The following is a 21,284-nucleotide window of genomic DNA, read 5'->3' on the forward strand; positions in this document are numbered from 1 at the left end:
TTCAAATGAAGATTACCGTATCTAATCGCAAATAGGTTTAAATCAGTGACAGTGACAAATTACTGTATTATGAAGAAGGAAGATCTCAGTCCAATCTTAACAACAATCTGTAAGCGTTGGGATGCAGCTCTTGAGATTTATTCTCATGGGACTCTCTGTGGTCCAAACCAATTTTATCCTCAATGAAAAAACCTCTCCTGGTAATAGAAGCAGTTCCTTTTCATCATCAATGCAACTCTTGTACAATAAAAAATGATGTCCTTCCCCAAAAGTCAAACGTGTGGACTTCTAAATATCTTTGCAATATACACGGATCTGAATGATTCCCCCCCCGAAGTTACCTAAAGGAAGTGGAGTGGACTCCCTCTCCCTCTGTGTGAGGCCGGGCCCCTAATGACAGAAGCAGAAGTTGCTCTGCATACTTTCACTGGTAGAGTCATTAAAGGGATCAAAACCAAACCCCCAGTGCTCTCTGCCTAACCTCTGTCTCAGCTACAAGAGTCTGTTCTCTTTAACCTACCCTCCTGGGAACCGAGGGAAAGGAGTGTCTTCCAACTTCTTATTTTTTGTGATTTCCTACCTACTTAGAGTTAAAAAAAACATCTTACAATTTAGACTTTTCAAAAATTATTTTAATTTTTAATTTTACAGCATGTCAACTGTAGTGGACCACAGGACCATTGTATTGTGAAAAGACAGCCAAATATAGAAGATAACAAAATTAACAAATTATGGCTGTAGAGTGATATATAATTATTGTAAACCAATAATACATTCAACTTGATTAAAAAACAAAATCATTCATCCATCTGATTTATTTGAAGAGTGAACAGTATAACTAAATTAGAACAGATATTTACCTAAACCAATCTACTTTTGTTCATCATTCTTTATAGTATGGAATCCCATTTCCGCCACTGTGAGGAAAAAATAAAGGCCCTGTTATCTCGAAATTTCGACTTACTATCTCGAAATTTCGACTTACTATTTCATAATTTCGACTTACTATCTCATAATTTCGACTTACTATCTCATAATTTAGATTTACTGAGATAGTAAGTAATCTCATTATGAGATAGTAAATCGAAATTATGATAGTATGTCATTATTATGAGATAGTAAGTCGAAGTTTCGAGATAGTAAGTCGAAATTTCGAGATAACAGGACCTTTATTTTTTCCTCACAGTTGCGGAAATGGGCTTCCATACTATTGTTCTTCATTCCTTCTTTAGCATGTTTTATTTTTAGCGGTGATAATCCTGGAAGCATTTTCTCTTTTTGGTGATGCAGAGGAACATCTTGCATGTGGTACACCTCATGTACATCTTGCTTCTGCAGCCCTTATTTCTGCATCGTTCTGCATGCTTGGTATCCATCATCTCTGGCATGTGCCTGGCTCCTACTCTACACACAGATGGCTCTGGTTGTGGGATCCTCATTTTGGTTGGTGGCTCATACTCTTCTTCACTGTCTTCACTGCTGTCATCAAGCTCTTGACAATCCAACAGCTCTTCAGCCAGGTGCAATTTGAAGTCCAAATACTGTTGGGTGTTCTTCGCTGGTCGGTTAAGCGCTTTGCTGTCAGACTTGTATTGGATCCAGGAGTTTGTGATGACAACGTCAAAGAAGTGAGTAATCACACGCAATGTCCATTTCTTGGTCCTGCTTAACATGTGATAAAAGCTCAGCATGCGGTCACATAGGTCCACGTTGTCATTGTACTGTCTGATCACTGCTGTTCTTCTCACCTGGACATGGACTTTTTCTTTCTTGGACCATCTGGCGCAGATATCTTCAGGATCTTTCCCATGTACAGTGGAAGCCATCAGCACTGGTTTGTTGTCGAACCATTTCGTGATTGCCAGGTCAGGACTCTTTCTGACCACAGACACTGATGCTCCTGTCCCCTCTTTTCGCAACTGCTTGTCTCCTGGCAGCTGACACGGCTTTGGGACTCGGTTCTTCATTATGGTTCCAGTTGCTGGAAGGCCCTTTGCCAGCAATGCATCCATGAGATCGATTGTTGTGAAGTATCGGTCGAAGAATAGGTACTTCTGTTCCTGTGGGATCAGATTCAACCATGCGTAGGACTGATGCTGCTCCAACGCCCAATCTTTGGCCCCTGAATGTCTTCTTCCCTTGGTACACTTCGAAATCCAGCATCAGACCATTTGAAGAAGCAAGGACAAAGACCTTTAGGCCAGTCGGGTTTGGCTTGCCTGGAACATATTGCCTGACTGGACAGCGGATTGTGAAAGGGATGATTTGCTCATCAATGCAGACCTTCTCAGACTTTGTAAGGCTGAGACAGCCTTGCGTCATTCGGTCAAGTAATGGCCTGACTCTCCAAAGAATGTCTGCCTCCTTTGTTTCATCTGTTACATCCAGGTCATCCACAATCTTGAGTGAGCTTCTCAGCTTGAAGAAACTATCCCTTGCCATTTTGCTGCTTATAACTGGCACTTTTGTTTTTTTGGCCCAATACATTCTAATTCTGGGGTAGCCAAGGCAGGCCATGTGGACTGACATGCCAAAGAAGATCTTAATTTCTTGTGGAGTAGTATTCAGAGCCACTCCTCTAGTTTGCAGCTCTCTTTGATTTGTGAATGCTGCCAAATCTTCAAAGACTTTGTTAATGTACTGGGAAAAGTACTGAATTGGGCTCCAGTCTGCACGGGTTGTAGAGTCATCTTGACAGTCAGGAAGCCCAGGTAGCACAGGTGTGAATCTATTATGATGGAAAATAACACCAATAAATTAAAGGTAATAATAGGAATAATAATTAAACCTCACAAAAATCTATTTAGATTAAATGCAGTCAGGTCGTAGTGCATCATTGGGTTAAAACATACAGTAGGCCTACGTGCTACTCCTGGCCCACAGAGGACGACGTCTTTCCTGCTCATCCCTGTCTGTCTCTGTGTCTGTATCATCTGAGACTCCTGTATCTTCTTCTTCTTCTTCTTCTTCTTCTTCTTCTTCTTCTTCTTCTTCTTCTTCTTCTTCTTCTTCTTCTTCTTCACCAGACTCACACTCATCCTCATCTCTCTCATCATCTGAAAGCTCCAAATCTGACTCTCCCTCAACTATCCGGTACAGAATCCTTTCAGCTTGGGTTCTGTCTCCTACAACAATGTTGAGTCATCAAATACATTAATTTGGTCCTGGTGTCCACTATAATTGACATTCATAAAATGACTATTATTTCAAAAAAGAAATAACTGAAGTGCTTTCAGAACTAAATATATCATTCCTGACATGTTAATAAACAAGAAAATATATGAATATCATAGTAAAAAAACAATAACTAAACAATATTTGACTTACCCTTTGACTTTCCATAAAGTGTGCTGGCTGATACAGACGCCATCTTGTGTCGAAAGGAAGAAGAAGTTGTCATCATCCCACCCCTACCCATGTGTTATCACTGGAAAGCCCAGGATGTCCTCTTTAGAGTACAGCAGGACTTGATAGGGTAACTCAAATGAGTAAAAGGAGAGATGCAAAACCAAACTGTCCACTACAGAGAACAAAAAATAATAGGCTGGGCCTCCTTTATGTTCCCAGCTCAGTAAAGCATGAAGACATGCAGAATTAAGGGCTAGATTAGGAACATGTGGGGCTAACCTGGAAGACGGATGGTATGTGCTCAACGAGGTCTTCCATTTTCCTCTTGGACAGTTGTTCAGAGACCTCTGGAGACCCCAGTTCTAAAGGTCTGGAGGAGGAGGATGACATTTGATTTAGTGGAGGAAAAGCAGAATATTTTCCCTGAAAACCTTTCGTCTTCACATTATTTAAAATCGAAATGTAATCATTGCAGTCTTAAAAATGCCTTCAATCGCAACTCAGTTGCAGAAAAAAAAAGATGAAGTTCGGTAAATCTTCTGTGAAATTTGTAAGCTGAAAACTGATCTGTTAAAACGTTTCACAGATCCCAATTTCACCCCACTGCCACAGCTCTACAACTAACATAGTGAAGTTGTATCTGCTTGTTTTATGATCTTGACTGTTATTGTAATTTTTCAGTTTCAGGTGATGTTTGAATTCAAGACTCAACGACAGGGCTGGAAGGAATGCAACAAGGTTTACTTAAAGTCAGCAACATGGCAAGCAGTTATAGGCAAACAAATCCAAAAAGTGAGCAGGCAGGCATGACTACACAACAGCCTGAGTGTTGGTGGGCAGGTTTATATATGCTGATTATGGGGAATGAGGGACAGGTGTGCTGGAAGGTAGAGGTTAGGTGACTGAGGACTACTGCTGGAGAGGCAGGGAAGGACATGAAGTTGTGAAGTATTGATTGGTTTTGTTTTTTTGGAATTGTTGACAATGACAACAATATAGAACATTATTCAGATTTATCCTTCAAACATATTTTCCTGTTCACTTTTTTGTTACATAATGCTTAATGCAAAATCCTCTTAGAATACCTTTGGCATGAATGAAGACAAATGTTCAAGACCACTGGAATTATGTTCTTTACAGAGGATAAAATGAATGTGGAAAAACAATAGGAAGAATTACAGACTTTGATCCAGATTCACGTAGGAGAACATTTACGTGAAGATAATCAGTTATTCGTGCTTTTCGGTCCCACGATAAAATACAGGAAACTCGACAGCTGGAAAAAATGCATAAGATCATGAGTTTTCACGAGTCGTTTAAAACCTGGCTTGATTCAGCAGTTCAGCTGCTTTACAGGAGAAGAGAGGAAGATGTGTTGGACAAGGATCTGTTCCCCAATCAGATGACTCACGCATAGACAGAAAGTTATTGTGAGATTCAGACAAGAAAGACAGGAAAATGCTTTGAGAAAATATAAAAAAACCTGACCAACAAAACTCTTTATGTCCATCCCAGTGTCTCTCTCTCTGGCTTACTTTAATTTAAATCTCTTTTTGATATATACAAGTATATACTAAATCACTGTTACTGAAATAAAATATCTGAACTTTTCTGCTTTCTGTGCTGATCTGAAAAAAAAAGCCTTTTTGGCTGCCAACAAACTCCAATTGGCTCTGACTGGATGTGCTTAAAGAGGAACAGGAACACAATGAGGGGAAAAACAAATCTGTTCTGGGTCAGATGATCTTTGATCTTTGTGTTGTTTGTTGACAGAAATCTTAGCCACACTAAACATGTATGCTGTTTCAGCCATGTCAGTTGGTTGTGCAGTCAGCTGTTGGATGGATTTCCATGAAACTTTGACAAGACATTCATGGGGCCCAGAACATTAATCCAGATGATGTTTGGAAAGCCCCTTCATTTTTAAGCTAGCGCCTATTTTGCTTTAAACCTATTTTGTGAAATATTCAACATCTAATATATTGACAGGCAGAGGAAGAAGTCCTGTGACTATTGTGGTCACCTGACCTTTTCCTCTAGTGCCATCATCAGTTCACATTTTCAACTTGTCCAAATATTTGGTTTAAGACCAAATACCTTCTAAACTAGCAGCCACAGCAACAGCTTTGTGTTTGTGATAATTGGCGAATATTAGTATGCTAGCATGTTAGCAACACGGTAAACGTTACATTTTAAAGCATCATGCTGCCATTGTCATTTTGAGCTTGTTGGCATACCGGTGTTAGTATTTAGCCCAACGCAGTGGCATGGCTGTGGACTCTTGTTACATGTGCATAACGCATATCACAAGTAAAACTGGTAAAACTACACTGGTATGGTCTCGTAAACATTGCTTCGTCCAGATAATAAAAAAGTCAAAAAATGGTCATTCCTTTTGTTCACCTACTTGTTTATTTCTATAACTGGACTGAACCCAGTCACCAAGTCACACAGCTCATCAGCATGGCATGAAAGAACAGTAATTATACTACAGAGGAATTCAGGGTTACTTAATGAGGAAAACGGTTGCAGGTTGTAAATCAGAGAAAAAACTGAACTAGCCAAGGACAACAGAAGACAGAGCTCAATAAGTACAGAGTAACCCAGCGAACCCTTCCTGAAACTAAATATTGCTTCCCCAATGTACTTTTGCCATTAATGCCAATCAAACCTACCTATCAACACCATGTCAAAATGTTATTCAAAGTGGAAACAGCAATTTAAAAGGGCAAGTGTGGAGTTGGGTAGAATGTTTCAGAGACAAAGCAATACAAATGCTGTGGTGCTTCACAATAATTGCTTAAAACAGCCATACAGACAGACATCTGTTTTTAAGTGATTACTTGTTGGATTAGAAACATGTTTGGAATCTTAATCAACAAACAATGTTGCAATATTCGTGTTTAATCAAACTTTTGTTGAGATTAAAAAATACATTTTCTGAATAAATTACATAAAAAGATTTAAGTACACGGACATGTGATATATCAATACAACGATTGATCACAGGAAGCCGTTTTTTCATTACTGTATTGCAAAATACCCTTCATAACCAAACCTCATTAGTGAAATAAGCAGAATAAGTTGCCACAAAAGCTCACAGCAACCTTTCCAACAAGGAAAGAGATTGTGCAATCACCTCTGGTGCATGTTTTTCTGAGATGTATGACATCACTGTCTAGGAGCTCATTCCCTCATCACGCTCACTACTTATCAAACCAGCCACAGTCATAGTGGAACACTCATACTCCCCCGTCGGACAGTGATTATTATTCACTCTCACAACACAAACAAGAACTTAATCTCAAGTGCTCGAGTTTCCCAAAAGTAGCTTGAAATGTTTTGGACAATCTGGTAATGTTTAATAAATCCAGTGCTCGGCTTTCATCTGTGGAAGTGAGGACATATTTTTTCTATATGATAAAATGTCACACAATTTTCTGCTTGTAATTACTGTGTGAAACATGCTTAGGGTTTTTTTGGAAACTTGTAGGTTATAATATCGGCACGCTGATCTGCGTGAGTGTTATACTGGCTGCAGAGATGAAATCTATTGTTTGTCCTTTTTGAATCAACATCTGCTTGCAATCTGAGAAACAATGTTGGCTCCTGGATGGAGACAATATAAGCTGACCTGCTGGGAAATGAACACAGCTTTATCATTTTATGTATGTCATGTCTGTGCTTTTATGGAAGGAAAGGTCATTTGAGAGAAATGTTCTTCATGCAGACAAAAAACCTTTAAACTCAAATATATTTTAACTGTCATCTGAATGTGTTTGATAGACATTTAATACTATCAGTTGTAGTACTGTAGTTTGGCATACGAGGAAGTTATGAACTCTGACATGAGAGGATGTAGCCTCATTCCTGTCTCTTATTTCCCACCTCTTTCACATAATCTATCCTCCAACTGTAAGTCACTGAGCCAAAAGACAAACCCAGTATCAAAAACATGCAGTCCTCCTTTAGTGATTGAGATATTTTAGTTGTTTATTCATTTAGCCGTAACTTATCTTCTGAATAACATTACATTAAGTCTGCCATAATGTTTATAACACACTATTTGTAATTCATCTATTCTGTTTTTAATAAAAAAAAAAAAAATTAAAACAGAGTGACTATTGTTTGGATGATTGTCCGTGTGTAATGAGGATTGATCTGTGTCAGCTGTGTGGTTATAATAAAAACAAATTTATCCATGTCTCTTTGCTTATAATTCGAACAGTCCATAATTCATTCAAAAGTTCAAGACCTTTCGGAGTAGAGCCAAACACTAAACACTTTCCTTTGCAGTCATTTATACTCTGCAAGCAGGAAATCCTGGGACTGGGAAAACCATCAGGCCCATATGCTCCAACAGGCATCACACACATCCTTGTCTATATCCACATCAGCAACTTTAGATAACATGTGTGAACAACAATACTTCTGATCCTCATTAACACATGAGAAGAAGGTATGGTCAAACTGTAAATCGCTTTGTGCAGCTGTGTTCACGCAGCTTCTTTTCCTCTGAACGCCAAACATTAATTTAGCTAATCTTGCTGTATTTCTTCTTTTTTTCGGTCTTTATGCAGGTCGCAATCTGCAGCACAACTTCTGTTTGTGAATTTATAGATTGTTTACATATAATTAATACATTTCCATGTTGCAGCTGACATAGAGTTCAAACTCCAGTTTCTATCGAGATCACAAATAGCACTGCTGCTCTCTAGTGGTCGTCCTTGTTTTGAGCTCCACACACCAAAGAGATCTGAAAAAATATCACATAACATGTCAGGTTGTGATTATTTTCGTGTCAGTACTTGTCTTCCATGCTTGTGGCTACAAGTGAATGGACAGAAAAAAACAGTTCTTTTGTGTTTAATTCAGCATCTCACTGTTTGATTGGAAACGTAGTTATTACTTTCTATCAGTGGCGGGCCGTGCATTCTATACCTAGGCCTTCACTGCTGTCCTGCAGCTGAAATACCACCTTATAGCCACATTGTGGCGCCACAGCTGTTATTCATTTTTAAGGCTGTAACTATGTACATCTTCGTATTAAACCGTTCGGTAAGAGTCGTCTGAATAGCGGTAGAGCATTTAGAAAATGCAAAAGCCTAAATTCAGGAAAATATAATGTTCTCAGCTGGTCTGGCTGTGGGATCCACAGTCATTCCTTAATGACAAGCCGCGACACAAAGAGATTATCATTGGACTTTACTTTCACAACTTCAACGTTGAACTTCCTGCTCTGCAATGTCTTTCCTCGGCTCAGGTTCCTCTATCATGGTGCATCTCACTCAGTCAGAATGCATTTTGATTGGCTGAGCTGCATCACGTGATGTGATTCACTACCCATCAGCCTCTGCTGGCTGTTAAGTTTCGTTCCACGATAGTCACGTGCTCGCCCACTGAACAATCACAGCACACTCTGTACCTCGCGGGAAAGCTACACACCGACACTGGCGGCATGTAATGCTGACGTCATTATAGGCCGGCGTGTAGGCTCTGATAGTCAAAGAATACGCCCAACATGTCAAACTAAAGATCTGATTGGTTGAACACTATGAGAATCAAACAATATCGTCCCCATTTACTTTAATCTGCACTGGCTGCAGGTGAGACTCTGCAGGCCTCGGGCCTCTCTTCTTACCTAGAGACACAGAGGTGAAATCTGATTGGATAAAAGCTCTACTTAAAACAAGCTACACTGGAAGCAGAGCAACTGAGGAAGACAGTAGCTGTGTAATGAGAACATAAGATAATGGGAAAAATATTTTTATAAATTATAATACATGTAGTGTATTTAAGAAAAAATATTAAATTATAAAATATATATATATATATATTTTTTTTTTTTATTTTTTTTTTTATGTATATAGCTTTGCGATTCTGTTTAGGCCAGCAGAGAAGGCCTTGCAGGCCCTGATGGCCCGCCACTGCTTTCTATACTTATCTAGAAAGAGTGAAGTCAGTATGTAGTGCTCTCTGTTTTGTTATTGATCTCAACAACTGAGATTTTGTCCAGTAAGAAAAGTTTCAGTGTCTTTTTTATTCACTGGCAAAACTAAATCAGTTAACTTCAATCTTTCTGCAACAGAGTGTTTTTCAGGTGGGATTCCTGTCAAAATTATTCAAAATTGGAACATCAAACTCTGTCATTTGGCCAGTAGGTGTCCCTGTTTGGCAGTAGATTTCCTCCAACACCTCTGACACCATCTCACCGACGCATCTACTAAATGACAAATGAGAGTTCATATGAGATGCATCAGTCAAGAAAAAAAGGATCTCTCCCAGCAGAGCTCAAACACAGAGCTGTGGTGAAAACAAAAGGTTGCACTGAGTGAATCCACAAAGCCAGCCAGCTGTTCCGTCAAGAGACCAGATCCACAATAAAACATGATGGCTTTTAAAGGTTAGAACGCACAACTGTAAAGGTCAAAACTGGCATAACCTATGAGTGCAAATGTTTTCCGAGGAGGACATTTTCTTTCCTTAACATTCAACAAGACCGTATTACTCAGTTCATGGAATCAATCATTCTTTTCTAAAACATGGCTGCAATAATCAGCCTATGCAGAAATAAGAAACGACTGGGAACAGTCACTTCCTGGTGGAAAACACGAGTAGACTGTTTACCACTGCATGTGTGCGTTCTTTTGAGAACAAATGTGACCGTATATCATCCGTGTGTATGTGTGTTTCTCCAGGTATGAAGTTGCCATCCACTCCTGGTAATGGATGTATAACTAGTCACTGGAGCATAAAGTCTTTACATACTATAAGTAATAGTCTTGTTTCGAGAAAATCGCCAGGTAATGGGCAGTTCTCCTCCCAGCAGGGACACTTAGTGCCTCATCTTGCTTTTCTTAATTAGCCAATTAAAGCTTATGCGGCAGATTACAATATTTAATGTGTAACGTGCGAGGTGTTCCGGATGAAACCTCAGGATATCATAGTTATTTCAGCCGAGAGAAGACGTGGATGAGCTTCCTCAGCCAAATGAACTAAAGTGAACAGTGAAGCATGGCTTATAAAGTAAATGTTAAATATATATATACAGTATATATATATATATATATATATATATATCTGTTTGGTGAAATAGAAAGTATATCTGTGGTGAAGCATGGCTTATAAAGGTAACTAGAAAATTTCGCAAGAAATTTTGACAGTGTGGCTTCTACTGCCCGAAGACGTCGCAATATATAACTACACACGCGATGTTACCAGCAGTATCGTTGAGGTTCGATTGAGATATCACTTTTCTCTTTTCTGCATTTTAGATTCATACTCTTGGATTCAATCTTGTATTTGTGATGGACAGTCCACAAATGGCTCCTGTTTGGACAAGTTTGGATTTGGCCATTTGTTCATCAATTGGGTGAAAACCCTTTACCATAAACCCTAGAGCCAAAATTACCACAAATGGACAGACTTCGACAGCATTTCCCTTGAGTAGATCGAGTCGACAGGGCTGCCCTCTGTCTCCAGGACTCTTTGTCCTGGCTATTGAACCACTTGCTGAAGCAATTAGACGGGATCCAGATATAAAGGGGTTCAGAGTGGACCAAATAAATCATAAAATTAATCTCCTGGCAGATGATGTAATTTTGTATCCAACAGACCCGGTTAACTCTCTCACTAAATTACAGACGCTACTAAACACCTATGGTGCTATTTCAGGATACAAGGTCAATCTGGAAAAAAGTGAAATTATTCCACTCACGAACTTCGATCACACTGAATACCAACAAACAACCCCATTTAAGTGGCTCCCGAATATTAAATATCTAGAAATAATTATAGATAATGATCTTAAAAATTTGTACAAACTTAATTACCTCCCATTGCTGAGTAAAATCGAGGACGACCTAGACAGATGGATGAATCTACCCATTACTCTAATTGGTCGAATAAACTGTGTGAAAATGAATATTCTCCCGAGGTTGCAGTATCTTTTCCAGTCCTTACCCATTCCATTACCTCAAACCATTTTTAAAACCCTCAACAAACACATTAGGCAGTTTTTATGGAACTGTAAAATGCCAAGGGTGTCAATGGAAAAATTAACATGGGATTATAGTCTAGGAGGTTTTCGACTACCCAATTTGAAGAAATATTATTTAGCAGCCCAGATGCGATATATTTTGTCATTTTTTGACGGTGATACTGCCCCCTCTTGGATACAAATTGCACTTCATCCTCTGAAAGAAGAAACCTCCAGTGATTTTATTTATAAATGGAACTCCAAAACCATATCCAAGAGGACAGACAATCCTATTTTGAAACATTTTATTAAAATATGGTATGAAGTTCACAAAACCCTTGGACTAAATATGAGACTATCACCAAAAACACCTCTAATACAAAATTAACTTGTGCCCATGACTCTAAGTAACAAGATTCTGAAGACTTGGCATGACAGAGGAATCCAGCATCTCGAAGATTGCTTTGATAAAGGACTCCTCATGTCTTTTGAAGAACTGAAGAGAAAAAATGATTTGCCCAGTAGAACTTTCTTTTGTTACCTCCAGTTAAGATCCTTTTTGAGAACCAACCTGGGCCCTGGAATGACTCTACCTGTGTTAACTAACGTGGAAAAATTGCTTCACCAGGGAAATGTGTACAAATTTATTTCTAAAATGTACTCCATGTTGCTGAATGAGGGCCCAAAACCAGGATTACACAGATCCAGATGATGAAGAACTCTGGTCAGATTTGTGCAAGAACAGTTTGTCAGCAACAGTTAATGCCAATTGTCAGAAATGTGTTTCAGATGTGGTATAGAGGTCGGCTCCTTCCTACACTGTACCTGGCTTTGCACAAAGGTGAGATCCTTTTGGTATGACTTTTGTAATATAGTAACTAAGATCACAGGGGTTACCTTTCCATTAGATCCTGAGCTATGTTTACTGGGAAACTTCACAACTCTCAACAGGTCTTTAACAAAGCTCCAAATTAAACTTACAGAAATTGCTTTATGTGTGGCCAGGAAATGTATTGCAATGACGTGGAAGTCTAATTCTCCCACTCTCATCGACAAATGGTCTGTTGAAATGAACAGTTGTATTCCAGTTGTGTCACTTTATGCACCAACCTTTTTTGTTTTGTTTGGGTGGGGGAATTATTTATTTACTTTATTTATTTACTTAATTTTAGTTCATCTATTTGTGTTTTTTTTTTTCTTTCTTAACTTGTTATGTAATGTTTTGTAATGTTTAATGTACTGTGTTCTGTACACTCAAAAAATAATTCATTGGATGAACTCAATTAAATTGTGGGCAGGTTTTCCATCCAATAAATATAGTTAAACCTAACTTAAACTAAAAACATCCATGCAATATAATTGAATTGAGTTAGTCCGACTCAATTTTATCAAATACAGCCTAAATAAAAAATACCATTAATGAAATGAAATTGATTTATGTTAGTTCAACTCAATTTAATGAAATACAGCCTAAATAAAAAATACCATGAATGAAATGAAATTGATTTATGTTAGTTCAACTCAATTTAATGAAATACAGCCTAAATAAAAAAAATACCATGAATGAAATGAAATTGATTTATGTTAGTTCAACTCAATTTAATCAAATACAGCCTAAATAAAAAATACCATGAATGAAATGAAATTGATTTGTGGTAGTCCAACTCAATATAGTATAATTAATTGGAAATGAATTAATCAGGTAAAACACTTTTTATTTGATCCCCATTTAAGGCACACATGAGACAAAACCTAGTTCAAGTGTTTTTATTGAAAATGCTTAAATACATTAAATTTGGTAAATATCTGACCATCCATGATACTGGAGCCTGCATTTCATTTTTTAAATATATATATTTTTTTTTTACAAAAGCACTGATCAGAAAAGGATAGCAACAAAAACTCCAGAAGGAACTATACAGTGCATCTTTCATCGTTTTTAAATGTTAAAATATTGAAACAGTAGTCCTGTAACAGCTCCACAACTGGTGAAAAATAAATACCAAGCTATCCCAAATCCCTTGGCGCCACAAACAACAAAGACGCCATGAGGGTGGAGGCTATGCACTGCTCTCCAAACAGGGAATATCATTGCACTGCAGTGTAGTCATTCACCATAAGCTGTCATTTCCAAAAAGCACAAAAATTCCTGCTATAGATATGTACAACCACTATTGCAAGTGCTAAATTCCCACTACTTTGGTTTGTCAAGAGCAATACAGCTTTGTTTTCTTTCCTACCAGTACAGATGGTAGTACAAAAGGACTCCTTTACACTGAAGAATAGCCTATGATGTATTATCATGTGCAGAAACAGGCAACTTGGACCACTTTTGGGCTACAAAAGTAAAATCACAAAACATCCACAAACTAAAACTTATAGATTATAAATAACAAGGATACCCATAGTCAATGGAAGTTACAGCGTATTGGACCGTGTTAGGGTCCATTTCAACTCGAGTAGAGAGTCATTCAATCAGACAATGAGGAAAATAGACGTGCAAGTTGACATTAGAGAGTAGTCACACTCGAGTTAGGATGTGATTTGGGCAAAACTTTCTGTGCGTAAACACTCAACCAAGCTTGCAGTGACATGTAAAAGCTCCATAATTTACAGTCTCTGGCTTGCCTCTGTGCAGCTTAGTCAATTTTTTCAAAATGTCAGAACCAAGAAAACATCCATGAGGTCATGGATTGTCATTGACTGGACGGAAGATGAAAGGAGAAAACATCCAAAAGATCTGACAAGTTTCTTTGGCTTTGTCACTTGGTGTTCACATCTTGATTTTCAGCTCCTGTATCTTAGAATTCAGCTTGTGCCCATCCACATTCATTATGACCTTCTGGAGAAGCTCAAAGATGTACTTGAGGTTGTCTGGAAAGCTTAGATTAAGGGCATAAATGAACCCAAAGCATGATGAACGCCATGATGACACCGTCTACGTTGTTCAGGACTTTAATGCAGTTGATCACAAGTCCCACGTCCTCTGGCTCCCCATCTCCTTCTCTTTGGATCATGTAAATCCTCATGACAGTGAATGCGATGTCCCTCTCTGCATCCTCAGCGGCAGAAGCCTGACAACAACACAACTTGAACTCGCAGCTCAGTGCCGCAAATCCGAAGTTGAGCGAGATGGAGTCTCCTCTAAAACAGAAAGAGGCTGAGAAGAATGTGGGAAGGGTTTCCTATCTAGTCGAAAAAGTCAACGCTGCCCTGAGAAGGTTAGAGAGTAAATTCCAGGAGACAGAGGAGGAGCTGAAGGCTCTATTTGATGGAAGGCAGACGTTTCTGGCCCAGGCAGCGATCCATAAAAAAGAGATTGTTCAGTTCATGGCCGACCGTCTCCAGTGGGAGGAGGAGAAAGCCTCCCTGCTGCAGGAGAACAGAGACTCCTCTGTGGCTCGGCTCAACCATCAGAAAGAGGAGGCCAAACTTCAGGAGGACCTCCTTGCTGTGGAGGCTGAGCTGCAGGAGACCAAAGTCTCCTTTGTGGGTCAACTAAACCAGCAGAAGATGGAGAATCAAAAACTCCAGAATGTTCTGAAGGAGACCGAGGAGGAGCTGAAGACTCAAGTTGATCAAAGGCAGAGGGTCAAGATTTACCACCTGGAAGAGATGGAAAATTCCAGAAGCACGTTTCTGGCCCAGGAGGCGATCCATAAAAAAGAGATGGATCAGTTAATGGCCGACCGTCTCCAGTGGGAGGAGAAAGCCTCCCTGCTGCAGGAGAACAGAGACTCATCTGTGGCTCGGCTCAACCATCAGAAAGAGCAGGCCAACCTTCAGGAGGACCTCCAAGCTGCGGTGGCTGAGCTGCAGGAGACCAAAGTCTCCTTTGTGGGTCAACTAAACCAGCAGAAGATGGAGAATCAAAAACTCCAGAATGTTCTGAAGGAGAAAGAGGAGAAGCTGAAGACTCAAGTTCATCAAAGGTGGAGGGCCATATTTTACCACATGGAAGAGATGAAACAGTCCAGAAGCATGTTTCAGGCCCAGGCAGCGATCCATAAAAAAGAGGCTGATCAGGTCATGGCCGATCGTCTCCAGTGGGAGGAGGAGAAAGCCTCCCTGCTGCAGGAGAAGAGAGACTCCTCTGTGGCTCGGCTCAACCATCAGAAAGAGGAGGTCGACCACTTTGCGGCTGCACTGAGGAATGCCGAGCAGCAATTTGAGGGTTTTCGAGAGTGGAGGGAGGAAAAGTCGCCCCTCACTCGGGCCGCGGAGGAGCTCAAGCAGACGCTGCAGAAGAAAGAGCAGGACGCCATCCTCGCTGTGAAGACCCAGCTGGAGGATCTGCAGAGAAAGGTCGCTGAAAAGAAAAAGAACAAGTGGTACAGGTTCCCTGGTAGTCTGTTCACTCCGCGTTGAACTGCAGCTAACCCGCTAACTGATTAGTTCAGCCTGCTGCTGGCAATGAGGCTGACTGTGGGAGGCACAGACACACCACCGGATGACCAGTTTTCACCCAGCTTGGCTGTCAGAGGGGTAATACTCCCCCTGGCTGATCTTGGTTGGTAGGTAAGTAAGTAAGTAAATAAGTAAGTAAGCAAGTAGCAAAAGTTCAGTCATCGGCACAGGCAGTTTTACTGCCTTTGTGCCACAAAGCCAGACTGAATCAATCTGAACCAATTTAACTTACTGTTAATACTCGATGCTGATTAGACATGTCATGTAGAGGGTGTTGCTGGTTCAAAAAAAACATTAATAGCCCAGGTAGGGTTTGCATAATGATACATAAAGTTCTGAGCCTTATGGTGCAGGACCTGATGAAGCTGTCCCCGAGCCTTGTGGTACAGGACCGCTTGATGTTGTCCCTGAGCCTTGTGGTGCAGGACCTGATGAAGCTGTCCCCGAGCCTTGTGGTGCAGGACCTGATGAAGCTGTCCCCAAGCCTTGTGGTGCAGGACCGCTTGATGTTGTCTCTGAGCCTTGTGGTGCAGGACCTGATGAAGCTGTCCCCGAGCCTTGTGGTGCAGGACCGCTTGATGTTGTTCCTGAGCCTTGTGGTGCAGGACCGCTTGATGTTGTTCCTGAGCCTTGTGGTGCAGGACCGCTTGATGTTGTCCCTGAGCCTTGTGGTGCAGGACCTGATGTTGTCCCTGAGCCTGAAATGGACTGTGCTTTTGTCAGGGATAGACCAGACATCTGACATGCCAGTACTTTGTCGCATCTCATAGGGGGACGTTGAAGTGCACACGTCTCCAAATGAAGGTTCACATCTGTCACGTCCAAGGGGCAGATCAGAGACTCAGACACAGAGACACAGGAGGGAGCCGGGAGGAGACTAGGGGCGGAGCCACACAGACACAGAGACACAGGGGGCAAAGCCTAAACCGTGACAATATCAGTGTGTTGACAATTTTGGGGAATATGTGTCAAGAACAACATTATGAAGACATGTTCCAATAACTTTACTGAAGCTTTGTTAGAGCTCAGTGTTGACCTTAAAATGAATGTAGTTAATTGGAACGTTTAAACTGATAAGTGCATTGAGTGTCTTGGTTTTTTGTAAAACTGCATTCATTGACAACATAGTATACATAGTACTAGAAAATTTCGAAAGAAATTTTAACAGTGTGGCTTCTACTGCCCGAAGACGTCGCAATAAATAGCTACACACGCCGATGTTACTGGTAGTATCGTTGAGGTTTGATTGAGATATCGCTTCTCTCTTTTCTGCATTTTAGATTCATACTCTTGGATTGAATCTTGTATTCGTGATGGACAGTCCACAAATGGCTCCCGTCATTTCTGTACTGGACATATACATCTTTGTTTCTCTAAAAATATCTAAGACCTGAATGACTGTATGATAGAGAGAGAGGAGAGAGAGAGACTGAGTGAGACAGACAGACAGAGAGAGACAGACACAGAGAGAGAGAGAGAGACAGACAGACAGGAGGTCCATGCTTCCATGTCATGTGTGTTTGTGTGTAGAGAGAGAGAGAGCGCGTGCCTGCGTGCGTGTGTGTAACTGGTTGCCATGGTGAGGACGCACCTGGTGTTAGAGGCAGACTGATTAAGAAACATTGCAGTAATCAGTGATTTTGAACAAACCCCCTGCCTCCTTTTAACAAATTAGCAGGAGTCTGAGTGCCAAAATATGGATACCGTGAGAAAGATAAGACTCTGCCAAACATGCTGATGTGTTTTTTATGTTTGTGGTGTTAAAAATGTGAGCTCCAGAGCAATAGACAAAACTGGTACCGTCTGCTTTCTTTGAGAAATTAGTGGTGAGATTTAACATGGAGTCTAATGGAGCAGTTGGTTGGAGTTCATGTCGCTCTGCGGCTCTTTAAGCCTAATGTGTAAGTCCGTTGGATTATATAGACACTTTACTGTAACCAGCACAACATTTCCAAGCTTTTTGGCCAAAATGGTGTACAAAGAGTAAAAATTGTGGGAGCTGGAGCAATTTGTTTGGAAAAATCACAGAAGATTTTCAAGCTCCGCTCCACTCTGACAGTTATGCTCTCACTCTAGCTCTTAACGAGCCGTGCAATACACACCCATTATAAAATCTGAAACAGATCCAAAATTTTCCTGAAACTTAATCTGTGACTTCATGAAAACTGTGCTAGCTATTAAAATGTCCCTTTGGCTCAATAAAGTGCAGCGTTTTGTCTACGTTTTAAACTTTGAATCATGTTTCTACGTTAATGTACGGCTAGTCAATATGGGCCCAAAGTTAAGTGTGTTTTTAGCTCTCTTCACGCCGAAACCCCATTCAAGTGAATGGAGAAATTTTGCTCAGTTTTTGGGGATTTTCAGGAATTTTTGGGAAAACCGCTAGGCGAATCCCTCCGGAAAATAGATAGCACACTATTCTCGATCAAGCCGCACGTTTTGATGTATTTTTCACGCCGCTGTTGGCAACGCTGTGTGAGGAGAAGCGCGCCAAACTTAATTTTGCTCCGTTTTTCGGGGTTTTCCGGGATTTTCGGGAAAACCGCTGGGCGAATCTCTCCGAAAAATAGATTCCGCACTATTCCCGATCAGGCCGCACGTTTTGATGTATTTTTCATGCCGCTGTTGGCAACGCTGTGTGAGGAGAAGTGCGCCAAACTTTTGGATAAACCTGATTATTATTATTATGATTATTATGATTAAGCCCGATGGATAATATACAGTGTGCTTTGGCACAGGCAGTTTTACTGCCTTTGTGCTACAAAGCCACACTGAATAAGAGAGCACAGAGTCCAAGGGACTGAGGAGATCCCACATGTTGTTGTCAGCTTGTTACCAGCTGTGAAGCAAAGTGTGGCTCCTGTCTGTCAATGATAATAGATGAGCTGGGACTTGCAGGGCAGGGGCTGGTCAGCAGGAGGGCCGAGATGTTCAGGGGTTAGATAGACTGGAGGGATGCACCTGTGTAGCTGAGAGAAGTGTGAGGGGAGGAGCAGCTGTCAGACAGCAGTTCACGGTCAGATGGTCAGAGGCTGTAATGATGGAGCTCTCCATGTCAGTCTGAGCATTTCAGGCTTGACAAGATGTGGATGTCACTCTTTCAAACAATGGTTAAGACAGATAGATAAAGAAGCTGTGGTTGAAAATTGAATGGTAATCGAACATAAATTGTTGCAGTAAGCCACAACAGCGTCAGTGCTGATTAAAACTCTGCTCAGGTGATTAACAACATTTTAGTTGGGAGTAAGTTCCACAAATTCTACCTTTGGCTTCTTCTACTTGCTTTTGATTGGTCCCTCACTTTTGTGACATAGTGTCGTCTCTCTTCACATGTTTGAATTCACACATTTAAGTGTTTAAATATTTAGTAGTTGATACAGTCTTTTCTTTATTTTCTTTAGATCTTGCACAGTAATAATACAACCCCAACATAACATTTGTTGTTGTTGTTGTTGTTGTTGTTGCATTTAACTGACCACTACCTTGTGAACCAGACTCATAATGCTATTTTTTGGGGGCAATGTTGATTTTGTGCTTCATAGCCAAGAGAGAAAGAGAAAGCAAAGATGTAAAAAAGTATGCCACTTTTTGAAGATGGAGGAGTTCAGTAGATGTACAAACAACTCAATTCAATTCAATTCAATTTATTTTGTATAGCGCAAAATCATAAATATGTCTCAGGGGGCTTTACAATCAAAATGTACACATGCGACATCCTCTGTCCCAGGACATCCTCTGTCCCAGGACCCTCACATCGGTACAGGAAAAACTCCCCCGAAAAAAACATTTAATGGGGAGCAAAAAAGGAAGACACCTTAGGGAGAGCAACAGAGGAGGGATCCGTCTCCCAGATGTGCAATAGATATCATGTGTACAGAATGAACAACATAACAGAGTTACAACACATTCAATGCATATGTCAGAAATTATTCATATAATGAGAGTAGTAAGGAGAATAATGATGGAAAAATTACGACTACTAATAATAACAGCAGAAGTGGATATAGTAGAATAACAATAATAATGATAATGTGGGCGACTGTGGCTTAGTGGAGAGAAGGGCTGTCCTTCAATCAGAGGATCGGTGGTGTGTAAGAACTAATGATAAAGATAGTAGCAGTGGGTGTCAGGCAAGACCACGGTCCAGATATAACCACGATTCACGGGAACCTGTGAGGTGAGAAAACACAAAGACTCCAGGGAAGAAGCAAAGTTAGTAATGTGCATTAATGGGGCATGAATTCATACAGAAGGAGATAGAGAAGAGGAAAGAGGAGCTCAGTGTATCCTAGGAAGTCCCCCGGCAGTCTAGGCCTATAGCAGCATATCTAGGGTCTGGTCCAAGGCAAACCTGAGCCAGGCCAAACTATAAGCGTTATTAAAAAGGAAAGTCTTAAGCCTACTCTTGAATGTGGTGAGTGTGTCTGCCCCCCGGACTGAAACGGGAAGCTGCATGGTTCCACAGAAGAGGAGCTTGATAACTGAAGACTCTACTGAATCGCCAGTGTCTAAACAAATTAGTAGTTTTTACCTACCTGTCCCCTTGCTGGTGACAGGTAGCCTTGTTTCAATATTCAAAGACGTAAATTTGGTTAAAGGCTTACTGACAAAATCGCAAAAAGCCACAGACATGATCATGATATCGTGAAAACTGTTACAAATGGGCAGCTGCTGAGCTATTAAACAGTGCAGCTGACTATACCCCCTGAATTGAAGACAATCAGAATCAGTACCAAACACTTTGGCAGTATATGAGCAGTGATGTACAGACTGAAGTGCATTTGAATGGTGATGATGACTTTGAAGTACCCTTAATGACAACATGCATTTGTTATGTTTGTCCTTACATTTATTAATTCAGGTTTTTCCTCTAATTTGTCAATCGCCTGTAAATGTGTCAGTTCCTAGTTGCCGGTTTGAAAAGGTGGTCTGTCTTTCTATCCTCCCTGTGGGCCGTTAGCTATGCTGTGCGTCTGTCACAGTCCCAGCAGTGTGTTGCAGACACAGAAGAGAAAGAGAAGAGGCCATCTGGACTGGGTCACACTGTATCAGCGACCACATGAGACGCAGCCAGAACTCCTCTCCAAACCATAGTAACCGTCCGGGTGGGAAGAAATAAGGGCAGCGGCTATGGGAATGTTTCCCCTCTCTACTTACAGTGGCGCTCTTTCTTTCCGTACAACCCCCCCCCCGGCTTCTCTCTGGATCTCACTCTTTCTTCACACCTCTTGAGATAGCTATGCTTACATGAGTTGATAAATCCTTTTTTGTGTCTCCCCCCGGTTTATTCACGCTTTGTCTTTGCACTACTGGCTTTGCTTCATTCAAGAGGAAAGCAGTGTATCTGCAGAGAGCGAAAATTTGGGAAAGAGCCTTTTGTTGCTGATTTGAAAGAGCCAGCTTCCAGTCTGACAATTGGCAGCATACCGATAGGGGACAAACAGCAGTCTGTGCACATTCACCGACACACAATTTCCGAGCAGATACGCACGCTGTAACACTCATCACACACACACACACACACACACACACACACACACACACACACACA

Source organism: Anarrhichthys ocellatus, unplaced genomic scaffold (assembly GCF_004355925.1).
Source record: "Anarrhichthys ocellatus isolate YVR2014 unplaced genomic scaffold, GSC_Weel_1.0 scaffold6, whole genome shotgun sequence".
Classification (NCBI taxonomy): domain Eukaryota; kingdom Metazoa; phylum Chordata; class Actinopteri; order Perciformes; family Anarhichadidae; genus Anarrhichthys; species Anarrhichthys ocellatus.